Consider the following 16,290-nt stretch of genomic DNA (forward strand, 5'->3'; position numbering starts at 1 on the left):
GAGGACCAAATTAAATAGTCATTTTGAAGTTACTTTAGAGTGATAAAGCAGCTTCTTGAACCTCATCTCTGCCGGACGATTACTAGGAGCAGCAATACCATGAAATGACAGATCAGCCATTCTCCGCGGGTTTGGTGAAGTACGCGGGTCCACGGCGAGTTGTAGCTGTCGCTGAGCAGGCCGTGAAGGATTTGGAGACAGTGTGAATGAATCTTGGGAAGAACAATCCAACGTAGTGTATACCTGGCACCTTCACTGTCACCAAGCTGAGAGGCACGAAGCAGGCATACAGGAGAGTTCATCGCGTGTTGTGAGCAGAAAGGATTCAGACTCACACCCACGAAGTTCCTCATGACCTATGAGGAAAACTGGAATCAACATTACAATGACTCTGGAGACTGCCCGTCCTTCTTAGGTCTGATGAAGCACATGAACGCCGGCCAGCTGTGGCCACTGCTCAGCAGGTGCTGAGGGCGGTGAATGCAAAGGGGTTGTGAAGATTACTAGTACGGGTTGAATCTCCCTTTGTGTTCACCACCTATGAAAGGAAGAGGAAAATGGTTCAGAAAATAATAGAAATAATTACAATATAATATGGTTATTGCTTCCATTGAAGATGTGTGGAAGTTGGTGTAAAAGCACAGAGAATGAGAAAAATATTGTCCATTCATGTTTCTCAAACTTAGGCTGCACCACAATGACTTCAGGCTCTTGTTAAAACATAAACCTCAAGAGTTTCTGATTCAGTAATTTTGTTGTGTGGCTTGAGAATTTACATTTCTATCATTTTCCCAGGTACTTATGCTGCCTGTTTGGGGTCACAATGTGAGAATCACTGACTTACACTAATGGGGGACACTTGTAATGAGGTCAAAGTCGAGCTGGGTCTTCCAGAGCATATGGAGTCCCCACGGATGATTTTAGCAGAAGGATGTTAGAGACAACAAACAGGCATCCTTTTAAGCCACGAAACAATAGCTATGGGGAGTACGGATCAGGAAAGACCTCAGAGATAACGGGTTTGACAATTGAAGATGGAGTATATGTTTACAAGTGAGACAAAGGGTAAGAATATTCCAAACAGAAGAAAAATATAACATATGCAGAACAGGAGAAGGGGAAGGAAGCTTGTTCCATTCAAATAATTTCTAATACTGAGATCATTCGTGAGGTCAGCAGAGGTGATGAGGACATGAATGACAGATGTTCCTAGAGTCAAAACCTGAGGTCACAGTAGTGCGTGTGTAGAAGAAGAAATAAAGGTGCAAAACAAGGGAATCCTGAGGAATTCATGACCAGTTAGATTAGAGCGAATGAAAAAGCGAGGTACAGAAAGCGGTCTGATTATTCGTGGACTTTTCAACACGATAGTTTGTAAATGTTAGGTCTTGCCAGAGAAAACGTGAGGAAAACTATTCTGTGAGTATGTGTGTGTGTGGCAGTGCTGGGCAGGGGAGTTTGGTGGGTAGGGGCTGTTCTGTGGAGAGGTTTGAAATGTATCAAAGAGGCAGCAAGATGATGAAGAATTCTCAGGCACAGATTTATGACGTGAGAAAAAAAAGAAAGAAGCCCACTACATTGTACATTGGGATAGTTGTGGTCTGGTGGCATTTACTCATCCTTAAATGACCACCTGAGAAGCTATTTTGCACTTTTGTTGGCCACAGGGAGATAAATGGACAGTATGAGCCTGGGATCTGCTAGGGATCAAGTAAATGGTTAGTTCTTTCTATTTTTGTGATCGTTTGTTGATTTTGTGACTGACAGGGCGTTTTTAGAGACTAAGGAGAAAAAGAAATGGAGAAGAAATAGAAAAGGTGGGAGAAAGACTGCCTTCGAAGAACCTGCCCTAATACCTAACATAAGTATGTTTTCAGCATACGTGTAAGTGATATATTTCTCTCTCTCTCACACACATGCGTGTATAAAACAGAAGGATTCTGGTTTGGGTGTAAAAAACAATCTATTATGTAGCCGCAATGAGTAGCTTTGCCACTAACAAAGCATTCCTTATTGAAGTGTTTATCACTTTGGCTTCCAGGGGTCTGTCAGATTTGGCCTTAGTGAACACTTATATCAACATTTAGGCAATTAATAATCAGAGAATTAAATTGTAATTTTATCCGAAAATGTGCATAGATTAGATTAATTTTAACATTGTATACTGAACTTAAGGAATTTTAATATAGGCATTTTATAAGTATTTTATACTGGAAAAGAAAATATTATCAAATAATGCTACTATGTGAAATATAACAGAAGTATAACTTTGAAAACAGTGAGAGTTTTTATTTTATATAATTTTAAATCTCAAATTATTTAACGAGGTTTTTGTTTTCTCATTATTTCTAAAGAACATGTGCTATTGACTTTCTTCCTGGACTCTAATGGATCAGGCCGCGTCTCTCTGCAGGTGCCCTCACTCGACCTTGGTGCCGCTGTTGTGTGTCAAGAACGTACCGTAGATTCACGGGCGTCCTGACCACTGAGCTTGTTCTCTGTGCTCCCAAAGGATCCTGTGTGGCCTTTTCTCACTACTTGATATCATTTCCTACTCTATGAACACTGTTTGTTTGCTTCTCCATCTCTCTCACTAAATGGTGAACTCAAGAGAAAAAGTTATGCCTTATTTTTCCTTATAAAACAGTATCTGGCAAAGAGTAGATGTTCCGTAAATGAGATGGGAGGTGTACAGCAAATAAGAATGTAGGAAAACGTATACACTCAGCAGACATTTTCACCAAACAGTGGTAAAATGATATTTTAAACAATAAAAGACTATAATATTTCACCTGTCATAAGAGTTTTCTCTGCAATAATATAATCTAGTTAGTATATGCAATGACCACATTTGTATCCAGTATATATTTCTAGTTATTTCCCGATGATGATGTGGGCATTTCTTTTTCATTATAATTTTTCTCACGGACACTTTCAAAATTACTACTATATAACGACACACACACACATACATTTTATAAATGCTACTACATAATCTAATATATAGCATTAGAGTAGTATATTAATATATTCATATAATACACCATGTATATATACTTTATTCATCAAATTTAGACAAGGTACCTCGAATTTTAATATATCTGCATTTAAAAAATAATAATCATAAAAAGAAACTTTTTCTGCTTCTCTTCATAAAATATTTTATGCTTTCCTTTCTTCAAACTTAAAGACAAATGTTGACTTTTTTCCCAAATAAAACTCTATATTTATTTCGGGTTACACCCTCTCTAAGAGTCTTCAATTCTCACCAAAAAGCAGTCAGAGAGAACCAAGCTACAGCTCACATAATAGCACAGCAAACAACTAATTTTAATTCAGTTTTTAATTATTGCCATTTTTAAAATTTAGGCAGGCGAATCGCATATTGTAGAGAATAATCATGCTTTACCACTCATATATACTGATTATGATGATGGCTATAAAGATAAAGGAGGAGCAAGAAAAAAGCAAAGGGAAGAAAAGGAGTGGGAGAGGAAAGAAGAAAAGGGAGAATAAAATCCTACACAATTATCAGGATATTATGAAGCCACAATGTCCTTACCAAAATTTCTGTTCCTAAGAACAAAAACTCCATCTGTGACTTGCCTTTACAATGAAAGTGCAAAAAGAGCAACTTCTGGAGTTCATTGTGTCAAGACTTAATTCTCAGCTGCATCAGTTTCCATGGCCAGATTACGTACCCCTTAAACCCCAGTAACGTCATCAAACACATAATATCGATCTGTTAATGTCTGTAAAAATTAAAGTAAATAACACACTGCAAGTTCTACGTGCGACACCTGACGCACAGTAGGCACTCAGAAATCAGGGCCTCTCATTACCACTGGTTCCATTCCTCTGTAAGTCATATCCTTCCCTTTAACACAGTATTGCTGTTGCTTAGGCATTTTGGTGTCATTGGTTAATTTGCATGTCCACTTAAGCAATGCTAAAACACAGTGAACATTTTCATAAGCCTGTAGCTATTTGGGCTTTGATCACATAATTGTTCCTTGATGAATTATAAGTGCCCTTTGAAGCTGAGATCAAGTCATGTTTATCTCCTAATGGAACAAAATAGGATATTCTTTTGATAAATATGCTTTCTGTGACTGCACCCATTTTCCTTTTATTGCTCCTATAAATGGCAGTACCTGGCACCAATAATGAAACAACAGGTTACAGTAAAACCACCCTTTTACAAAGCTAAGGGGAATGCAGAAAATGGTATCACACAAAGAGTACATTAGACAACCGGCTCGCAAAAGTGAATAATTGAGAGAAAAGTTGTAAGGAAATTTCAGCACCAATTCTTACTCTGTTATTACATTATGTGAAGTAAATTAATTCCAAGGCACCATTGTTTTTTCTCTTCTGTGTGGAAATGTAACCATTCTATTGAATAACCAGTACTGAATCTGGGACACAAAAAAATGTATTCCCTGGGCCTTCCACTGCCTATTTAAATTTGTTCACTGTCTAAACTGTGCACCCCATGGATAAAATCTAAGTATGTCCACAAGTTTTTCATTCACTGATAGAAAAAATTATCTTCTGGCCACTTTGGTATCCAAAAAAAAAAAAAAAATAGACTCATTTTAGTAAGTAAAATATTGAAGTACACATAATAATGGTAAAAACTCAAATATTTATTTAAAATTATATCTTCTCTGTCTACCCTGAAACTCAACAACTCTGCTCCTAGCATGTACCCATGAAAAATAAGTGCTTATTTTCACCAGGACAAATGTACCACAATGTGCATACACCCTTATCCAAAGTAGCCACAGACAGGATAAATTCAAATGTCAGGCAACAACAGAATGGACAAATATCCATGTGATGGAACATTCAGGCAATAGAATACTACACACAAAAAGCAAATGGAAACTGATCCTACAAACGACTACAAAGATATTACTCTTAGAAAAAGAAGCTGGATACAGAAAGTACATATTATGTGTCCAGTTAAAAGAAGTTATCTCTTTAAAATGTTTTATTAGCAAACTATATATGTGGCATACACATGAAATACAGAAATAATTAATGAAGTGAACGCATGTATACCTACCAGAAAGAGAACATTACCAATGTCTTTGGAACCCCATATATACACTTCCAAAATTTTACCACTCTGCCTCCTAGAAAAACATACACAAACATACAAACACACATACACACACACACACACCAAACATTTAGTGATGATATTTCCTTGGTTTTCTAGGTAATATTTATTGTATTTATATGTCCTATGTATTTGTCTTTCATAACATAATATAAACAGAGAAGAGTGAAAAAATACCAAATAACTAGATCCATGTACTTAAGAAAAGAGAACACAGCTTATAAACACCACTCGGGTGGAGAATGAAACATTGTCAGACTTCCAGAAGAAGAAAGAGAGATAATTCCCTTTACCACCTCCCATCACAATGCCTTCCCTTTTCTCCATAGCTAATCACTGCCCTGCCTCCTAACATTTTAGACGGATTTTGCATGTTGTAGAGCAAAGGAATAAAAGAAATCCTGTAACTATTTCTTCTCTACCTGGAAAGCCAGGTGGGAGGAAATGACCTCCTTATAAAAGTGCTAATGACATTGGTAATAACTCTTTGTAAACATGCTAATAGTTATCACTGTCTTACCAGAGCGTAACTTGTCTAGCTTGTTTATTCTAAATAAACCTAGAAGGGCAGACTTCAGGAGAGATGTGCGAGGATCTGGGTGAATACTAATCCCTGTAAAACAATCATTGAACTGGTGAATATTATATCAAAAACATTTGAAGTTTCTGGAAGTTAATGGCACATAGCAAATAGAAAAAGAAACATTCAATAAAATCTACTAAATCTTGGTAAGAACAGTAAGAGTCTATGACTGTGACATTTGAGTTATGATCTGCTCTCATGCACCCTCCTTCCAGCTCTGTTACAGAATCTCTACTGCAGGAAGTGAAGCCAAGAAGACAATCACTCCCTCCTCTCACAGCATACAATGTAGAGCTCCAATTTCACTTTGGGAGGACAGGCTATGTCTCTCATTCACCACCTCCCCTACAAGCCCTCTGCTGAAGAAGCTCTATTCCAGGAAAGCACGGTCAAGATGACTGGGGTACATTTTTCTGACCTAGCTCCCACTTGTAGGGCAAGGGCTCTGCCCCAGGAGGTAATTTCCCTCTCCTGTGTGTCTTGTTGGGCAGAAGTTGAGTTTTGGAGAAGGCAAGCGAAAAAGGCCAGGTGCTATCTCCTTCCCCCACCAGTGCCCATTCTTACAGCAGAGATGTCACTCTGGCAGAAGTGGATCTCTATCCCGTACCCTAACTAAGAGACTTAGTAGTAGTGAGGTTTTGCCTACGGGAAGAAGTAGGCTGTACGGACTAGTATATCTGCAGCTCTGCCTAAGGGTACTGACTTTGTATGGGACAGAATGTGGACAGTTCATACTCACGGGCTTCAAAAGCAATGGAGACATTGGTGAGAAAATATTAAGGGGCTGCTGGCTCCATGGAAGTAGTAGCAACAGGGAAGTTGGAGAGCAGCTAGAAAATTAACAGAGAGAACCAGAGATAGAGAAAGCCAGGAAGGGCCTATTTGTGATCACACTTATGCTTGGGGGTCCAGAAGGATGTTTGCATGTTTGAGGCTGCATCCACTGAGAAGTTATTGGAGTAGGAGGTGGAGGAAGACTTTAAAGCATTCCCAAATTACAAACAGGTCAATCAGCCAAAGGTAAAAACCTCAAAGGCTCAAGTTGCTTAAACATAATCTGACTAATCAGGGGCTGAAAAATAAGCTATTCTGAACCCGGGGGATTCCTATAAAGCCAAGCTGAAAAATAAAATTATATTCAGTCTGTTCTTTCTGATGCTAAAAGATAAAACTTTGAACCTGGAATGATGAAAGCAGTCTCCAAGCAGCAAATAGATCCAAAAGTAAAGGATGAACATTTTTCCACTTTAGGGGCTCAAGTACAACTTTTCACCAACAAGTGTTTTCTGCCGATAAAGGGAGGATCCCTAGGAAGGCAGGCTAAAAAGATAAAAACAGAGAGAAAATCTGAGCAAGGATATCAGAAGCTGCACTATGAAGTAGAAACAGACTTCCAGTCAAGTCACTCAACAAACAATAAGCCTGTTTGGAGAATAGTATCCAGATTTAAAATATTACTAATATGTCCAGTTTTTAACAACAACAACAAAAAAACCTGAAGACATGCAAAGAAATAGGAAAGTGTGATACATATACAAAACAACAGGCAAACAATAGTCAATGCCTTTAGGGGAAACCATATGTTGGACTAGCAGAAAAATAGTTCATAACAGCTATTACATGGGGAGTTATTGTTTAATGGATCCAGAGTTTATGTTTACAATGACAAGAAAGATTTGGAAATAGAGGTGATGGTCACACAGCACTGTAATTGTAATTAATTTCATGAATTGTATGTTTAAAACTGCTTAAAATGACAAACATTATGTTATATACATTTTTACCATAATGAAAGATATATGTATATCAGCTTCAAGTAAGTAGAGAGATTAAGTGTGTTTAACTGAAGAGTAAGTTTTACATATTCTTTAAGATCATTAAATGAAAAAATCAGCTTTGATAAATAAGTTCAAAGTACTAAATAAAACTACGTTTAAAGACTTAAGGAAAATGTGATAACAATGACTAATCAAATAGTGAATATCAAGTAAAAACAAATCCAGACTTAGGGAGAGACTTTCATTAGAAAAAAAGGAAAAGAAATCATTAGAAAGAAAGGGTAATAGGGAGAACACTCTGATCTCATTCTTTGCAAGTACACATAAAACATTGTCAAGAATAGACGATACATTAGGCCTAAAGCAAAGCCAAATTAATTCAAAGGAATTGTAATAAAGCAAAGTATGTTCTCTGACCACAACGGACTTAAATTGGAAAACAACAGAAGGAAAATAGAGAAATTTACTAATAAGTAGATATTGAACCACACCATGAAAGACACAGTGGGACAAAGAATAAATCACATAGAAAATTTGAAAATCTTTGAGATGAATGAAAGTGCAAACAAAACATCACAGCAAATTAGGGGATGAAGCTGAATAAACAATTAGAGGAAAATTTATAGCTGTGAGCATCTATATTCACATAGTGAAAAAGATCTCAGATAAATGACTTTACCATAACGAGAAAAAGAAAAGTAAATTAAAACTAATAAAAGCCGAGGGTAGAAATAAATAAAGATTGTAGAAGAAATAAACGGACAATATAAAAAAATAAAAACATCAATGAGAGCAAAAGTTGATTCTTTAAATATACCAACACAATTGATAAATGTTTAGGTAGACTGACAAAAAAAAAAAAAAAAAAAAAAAGCTAAAATAACTAAGATCAGGGATTAAACAGAGGAAATCACTCTCAAATTTGCACAAATAAATAAAAGGCTTATAAGAGTTTACTATAAACAACTACATGCTAAAAATTAGATAACTTACACAAAATTGACCAATTCCTAGAACGGCATGAACTAATCAACTCTTTCAAAAAAGAAAAAAACAAAACAAAACAAAACAAAACAAAAAACCAGAACTTCTGGATAGAAATATAACAAGTAAAGATACTGAATTAGTAACTTCAAAGTAATATCTTCCCATGAAGAAGAGCCCATACCCAAATGGCTTCACTGGAAAATTTTAAAGAACACTTAAACAATAAATAACAGTGATTCTTCACAAAATGTTCCAGAAAATTTAAGAGGAGAGAACACTTCCCAACTCATTCTATATTGCCAGTACTACCCTGCTACCCAAACCAGACAAACACATCACAAGAAAAGTATAGACCATTATCTCTTATGAATACAGATGCAAAAATCCTTGACAGTATATCAGCAAACTAAATCCAGCAACATATGAAAGATTAAACATTATGACCAAGTAGGATTTATGCTAGGAATACAAGATAGTTTCAATATCTAAAAATCAATCACTGTAAAACACCACCTCAACAGATTAAAAAACTAAAATCATATTATCATTTCAAGATATTCAGAGAAACACATGACAGTATCCAACACACTTTCATAAAAGAAAACAAACTAGGAATAAAAGAGAACTTCCTTAACCTGAAAAAATGCATCAACAAAAAACCTACAGCTAACATTGCACTCAGTGAGAGAGGGTATGTTTTCCACCTAATATCAAGAACAAGATAAATATGTCTACTCTGACCATTTTTTTCAATATGTTTCCCAGAAACAGACATAAGGTATACAGATTGGAAAGAAAGAAGTAAAACTATCTCCATTGGCAGATAACATTAAACTATATGAAAATTCTAAGAAATCCACTAAAAATTAGGAATAATAAATCAATTTCACCAAGGATGCAGAATACGAGGAAATACACAAAATCCATTGTATTTTTATACAGTCAATGAATAGGCCAAAACTGAAATAAGGAAAACAATTGTTTACATCACAAGATATTAATTACTTAGTAATATATTCAATTAAACAAATGCAAGACTTACAGATCTAAAAGCACAAAACAATGTAGAAAGAAATGATTAAAGATTTAAATAAATGAGAAACAATCATATTTATAGATAGCAAGAATAAACAGTTTTTTTTTTTTTTTTTTGTCTTTTTGTGACCGGCCGTACCGCACCCAGCCAGTGAGTGGACCGGCCATCCTTATATAGGATCCGAACCCGCGGCGGGAGCACTGCTGTGCTCCCAGCGCTGCATTCTCCCGAGTACACCACGGGTTCGGCCCGAGCAAGAATAAATATTTTTATGATGGAAATACACGGAGAGCTGGAGAAAAATGGACCAGCATCTTTCCAATGCTAAAGAAAAAATAAGATTGTCAACTCAGAATTCTATATCCAGCAAAATTATCCTTCCAAACTGAGAATGACATAAGAAACCTCCACATAATCAAACCTTAGACAATTGGCTGCTGGATAACCTGTAATGCAATTAATACTACAGTAAGTTCTTCAGACTAAAGTGAAGCAACACTTCATGGAAATTAAAAATTACAGGAAAAAATGAAGAGCACACACAAAAAAGAAAATAGGAAAATATGTGGTGAGTGATCTTTTTCAAGGGCTGCTTGATTCAGTTTGATAGTATTTTGTTGAAATTTTTTGCATCTTTCTTCATGGGGATATTGGTCTATCATTTTCTTTTTCTGTTTTTGTTCTTGTCTGTTTAAGGAATTATCCCAGGGATGCAAGAATAGTTTGACATTTAGGTTGGTTCTGCATTTTGGCTATTTTAAGTACAGATGTGATGAACATGGGAGTGCAGGTAACCTTCCACATGATGGTTACCATTCTTTTGCATATATTCCTAGAAGTGGGATTGTACCCCCAAAACATGTACAATCAATTATGCTTCAGTTAAAAAACAAGAGTGGTTCAACAAATGCAAATCAACAAACTGATACATCACAGCAGCAAAATGAAGGACAAAAAGCAAATGATCATCACAACTAACACAGAAAATGTATTTTATAAAATTCAATATCCCATTATGACAAAAACACCAACAAACTTGGTATAGAGAGAACATACTTCAACACAATAAAGGCCACATATGACAAACTCACAGCTAATATCATACCAATGTGGAAAAGCTGAAAGGTTTTACTCTAAGAACAGGAATGACACAAGGATGCCCACTCTCACCACTCATACTTAACACAGTACTGGAAGTTTTACTCATAGCAATTAGGCAAGAGAAAGAAATAAGGGGTATGCAAATTGTAAAGGAGGAAGTCAAACTGTCTCTGTTTGCAGATGACATGATCTTACATATAGAAAATCCTAAAAGCTCCACCAAAAACTCTTAGAAGTGAATAATGAATTCAGTAAAGTTGCAGGATACAAAATGAACATACAAAAATCAGTAGAGTTTCTATAAACCAATAACGAGCAAGCTGAAAAAGAAATTAAGAAAGCAATTCCATTCTCAAAAGGTACAAAAAAAGATAAACTACCTAAAAATAAATTTTACCAAAAGCATGACAGATCTGTACAAGAAAAACTACAAAACAGTGATGAAAGAAACTGAAGACACAAAGAAATGGTAACACATACACATTCCACATTCACAGACTGGAAGAATCAATAATGTGAAAAATACCACACTACCAAAAGATGTCTATAGATCCAACTCAATCCCTATCAAAATGCCAATGACATTCTTCACACAAAATAGAATAACAATCCTATTTGTTTGAAACCACACAAAAACCCTAATAGCCAAATTAATCCTGAGCAAAAGGAACAAAGCTGGAAGCACCACAGTACGTGACTTCAAAATATATGCAAAGCTATAGTAAACCCAAACAGAATGATAGTGGCATAAAAAAAGACTAGAAACTAATAGAACAGAATAGAGAACCCAGAAATAAAGCCACATATTTACAGCCAACTGGTTTTATTTTCTCTTTCTTCAGACTATAAAATGATTAGTTGATAACTTTAGTTAAATCTTGAGTAATTCTTTTTTCTGTTGCACATCACAAATTATATATGTCATAGAAATGATTTTTTCTTCTTATTTTTATTTATATATTTATACATATTTAGGGGGTTCATAGTTGATTATCAGTATTTGCGTATGGTGTGTGATGATCAAAACAAAACTGATTATGGACAAAAACACTAAGAATATTCATTAGGGAAAGGACAGTCTCTTCAATAAATGGTGCTGGGGAAACTGGATACCCATATGCAGAAGAATGAAGTTAGACCCTACCTCTCACCATATAGAAAATAAACTCAAAATGAATTAAAGGTTGAAATGTAAGACCCAAAACTATGAAACTACTAGTAGAAAACATAGAGGAAATGCTTCAGAACATTGGTCTGGGAACCGACTTTATGAAGAAGACCTCAAATGTACAGGCACTAAAAGCAAAAAACAAACAAACAAACAAACAAACAAAAAAACAGACAAATGGGATTACATCAAACTAAACAGCTTCTGCACAGCAGAGAAAAACATCAACGGAGACAACCTACAGAATGGGAGAGAATATTTGCAAACTATGCATCTAACAGAGGATTAATATCCAGAATAAAAGAAAAATTCAAAAAACTCAAAAGAAAAAAACAGCAAATGAAAAATCCACTTAAAATATGGGCAAATAAGCTGAATAGACATGTTCCAAAAGACGACATGTAAATGGGCAACAGGTATATGAAACAAAGCTCAACATCACTAATCATCAGGGAAATGCAAATCAAACCTACAATGCAATATTACGACATTCCAGTTAGAATGGCTAATATTAAAAAGACAAAATACCAAAGGCAGGCAAGGAAGCATAAAACAGGAATTCTTACATACTGTTGGTGGGCATGCAAATTAATATAGCCATTATGGAAGGCAGGACAGAAGTTTCTCAAAAAACTAATAATAGAACTACCATGTGATCCAGCAGTCAGTCCCACTACTGGATTTATATATATAAACAAAGGAAAGGGAATCAGCATATCGAAAGGATGTGCGCACGCTCATGTTTATTGCACCACTGTTTATAATCACAAAGATATGGAATCAACCTAAGTATCTATCCACAGTTGAATGGATAAAGAAAATGTGGTATGTGTACAGGCGATACTATTTAGCGATTAAAAACAATGAAATCCTGCCATCTGTGGCAACACGTATGAGCTTGGAGGACATTGCATTAAGTGAAATAAGCCTGGAGCAGAAAGAGAAATACCACATATTCTCACCCATATGTGGAAGCAAAGAATTTTTATCACGTGTAAGTAGAGAATAGAATGGTGGTTACCAGAGATTACCATGCTGAATTGTTACCAGAAGGATAAAGGGGTAGGGGATAGTGAGAGTTGATTATCAAACACAAAATTACAGCTAAGTAGGAGGAATAGGATTGAGTGTTCTATAGCACTGTAGGGTGACTGTAATTAACAACAATTTATTGTATAAATTCAATCAGATGGCAAAGAGGATCTTGAATGCACTTGACACAAAGAAACAATAAATGTTTGAAGTAACAGGAAAAAAATACCAGTGGTTACCAAGTTCTCAGGGAGAGAGAGAGATACACAGATGAACAGGTGGAGAACAGAGGTTTCCTGGGGCAGTGAAACTATTGTGTATGATACTGTAATAGTGAATACATGACATTACACATCTAGCAAAACCCATAGAACTATACAACACAGAGAGGGAATCCTAATGTAAACTTTACTTTATAATAGTTTATCAATATTAGTTCATAACAGTAACAAATGTACCACAGCAACGCAGGATATTAATAATAGGATAAACTGTGTGTGTGTAGGGGGGTATTTTCTGCTTGATTTTCCTGCAAACCTAAAACTGCTATAAACTAAAGTCTACTACTCAAAAAAAATAATAAAATGTATGGGGAAATATAAGAAAATTTTTCTATTGTTTTTAAAATGCATTTCAATGTATAAAGCAAAAAATGAAAAAAATAATATCGTATATGGAAAATATATGACACCAAGACCACAAAGTCCCATGTCATGAGGGTACATTTACATGGAGTGGTACAAACATAACTCTCAGTACACCAGGGCAAGATAAAGGTTGATATGCCACTCCCTAGAGCAAAAATTCGACATGGTGTAGATAGTAATCTGGTGACTGTGTCTGTATAATTCATTCCCCCAAACTAATCTGTTTAGTACACTCATTATTTACTGTTTTTGTTTCCTAACAAACTGTACCTCAATAAAAGTACTTGCATCATATGGCTCATACCCTGTGCATGTTAAAAACTAAAGAATAATTTATTAAATCTATGAAATATTTAACTTGAAATAATTATGTATAATGAAACAGAGAAAAAGCACTTTTCAGGAAGATCATTTGCCTTAACAGCAATTGTTTATCTTATGGAAATATAGACTGAATTAACTTTCTATAAAAGAAATAAAATGTACAGATTCAAAAGTATTTCAATAACTAGTATTTGTAGAGATAAACTCTTGCTTAATAGCTGTGTCACATATAGTTCTGGAAGGTGAATTACTATGTATTACTGAAGGTTAATTTATACTAAGGTAATTTATACTAAGTATAGAGCCTAACTAATAGGCAGTTGCCCATTTAAATTTATTTTTGTATATCCTTTGAAGGATAATACTAATCCCACTTTTAAGAACTCTATCAGTTCATAATTATTTGATTACCGAAATTATTATATATGAAGTCTATATACATTTATATATATACACACATATGAGTCATATATAGATAGTATTACATACATTCATAAACCATCATTGCTTTTACTTATGTTCTATATATTGCATTGTACCAAATACTTTTGTATTCTATTTATGTAAATAATTTTACACTTAAAACAAATTTTGCCAAAGCACAACAGTACTGTATACTACAAGAAGCAATACTACGTAACTCTAGGTAGAAAATAAAAAGTAAATAATTCAAACATCAATCCCTTGAGAAACCACTAAAAGTAACACAAAAATATACATTACTATACTAGTTACTATTACTACATAAAAAATTACCACAAAATTTATCTGCTATTATATATTCCACATTTAATTGTTTGCTTTCCCACAGGGCTCTCTCAATAATAAAAATGCAGCACATAATCCACACCAGAAACACGACCAATATCCCTTGAATATAGACACAAAATCCTTAATGAAATATTAGCAAATAGAATTCGGCCATATATAAAAATATTATAAACTATGACCAATCAGCATTAATTCCAGTGACACCAGGTTGAGTCCATATTTGAAAAACAATGAGTGTAATCTACCATAATAATGGGCTAAAGAAAAATAAAAATCACATGATAGTATATATATATACACACACACACACACACACACACACACACACACACACACACACGCACATATATATATGTGTGTGTGTTTTTGGCAACTGGCTGTTACAGGGATACAAACCCTTGACCTTGGTGTTAGAATGTCATGTTTTAAGCAACACAGCAAACCAGTAAGCCATTTAAAGGAAATGTATTGTTTCATTAGGGAATCTAAATCTAATATTTTATTTGTGAAAAAGCCAGAATATAATATGTGCACAATTCTGTCCTTGTTTACCGAATTTTTGTATTAAATTTATTAATTTATTTATTTTTCTGCGGCTGGCCAGCATGGGGATTCGAACCCTTAACCTTGGTGCTATAACATCACCCTCTAAGCAAGTGAATTTGATTGTATCAACTGATGAAGAAAAACAATTAACAAAAAATCAAAACCCATTTATAATTTTTTAAAATACCCTCACAAAAACAGGAGCAGAGAAAAACTTCATACTTTACAAAGAGCATCTAGAAAAACCTATAGCTAACATTATACATAATTGTGAAAACTGAATGCTTTCCCTCAGGAAACAGGGAGGGTACATGTACTCTCTCTATTCTCATGCAATACAGTGATGGAAGGTAAGTTAGGGTGTTAAAGGAAAAAAAAGATTTAATAGGCATACATACAATTGGCCCTATTTGCAGAGGGCATGATGTCTACATAGAAAATCATAAGGAATCTAAAAAAAACCTCATAGAAGTAATGACTCAATTCATCAAGGGCACAGGTCAAGACAAGCTTACAAAATCAACTCTATTTATGTATACAAGCAATGAACATATATACACTGATATTAAAATACAATAAAATTTATGATTGCTGAAAAAATAAAGCACATTGGTATAAATCAGATGAAACATGTGTAGGCCTTACATGTTGATAACTTCATGATGCTGATAAAAAAAAATCAAAGTAGATCTAAACAAATGCAGAGACGAACCATGTTTGTTGATGAGAAGACTGAACACAGTAACGTTACAATTCTCCTCATATTGATATATTGGTTTAGTAAATTCGTAACAAAATCATAATAAGATTTTTCTTTTTACATGCATATAGGGTAGTTCCAATAAAAATGCAAATGCAAAGAAATGAGAATAGATAAATTTCGAATTAAAAATAAAGTTAGAGGAATCACAGCACTTGATTTCAAAATGTATTGTATAGCTACAGCAATCAAGAAAGTGAGGTACTGGTGAATGGATAAACATACAGATCAATAGAATGGAAGGACAACCTAAAATGGCCCCACAGCAAGGCCAGCTGATTTCCAATCAAGCTGGAAAGGCAAATCAAAAGAGGAAAGCATAATCTTTCAACAAATAGTTCTGGAACAATATGATATCCAGAAGCAAACACATGAACCTTGATCTAAACCTCACAGCTCATACAGAAATTCACTCATAATGGATCATAG

The 16,290-nt window shown here is 34.8% G+C and overlaps 1 long non-coding RNA gene across 1 annotated transcript in view; it reads right to left on the reverse strand.

Moving 5' to 3' along the window:
• Window positions 1–397: 397 nt before the first annotated feature.
• LOC134366964 (uncharacterized) overlaps window positions 398–16,290 on the reverse strand; it is a 57,546-nt gene continuing 41,653 nt past the window's right edge. Inside the window, exon 3 of the long non-coding RNA XR_010022378.1 lies at window positions 398–538. This is a non-coding gene — a long non-coding RNA (uncharacterized LOC134366964). The remainder of the gene's footprint in view (window positions 539–16,290) is intronic.

Source organism: Cynocephalus volans, chromosome X (assembly GCF_027409185.1).
Source record: "Cynocephalus volans isolate mCynVol1 chromosome X, mCynVol1.pri, whole genome shotgun sequence".
NCBI lineage: Eukaryota > Metazoa > Chordata > Mammalia > Dermoptera > Cynocephalidae > Cynocephalus > Cynocephalus volans.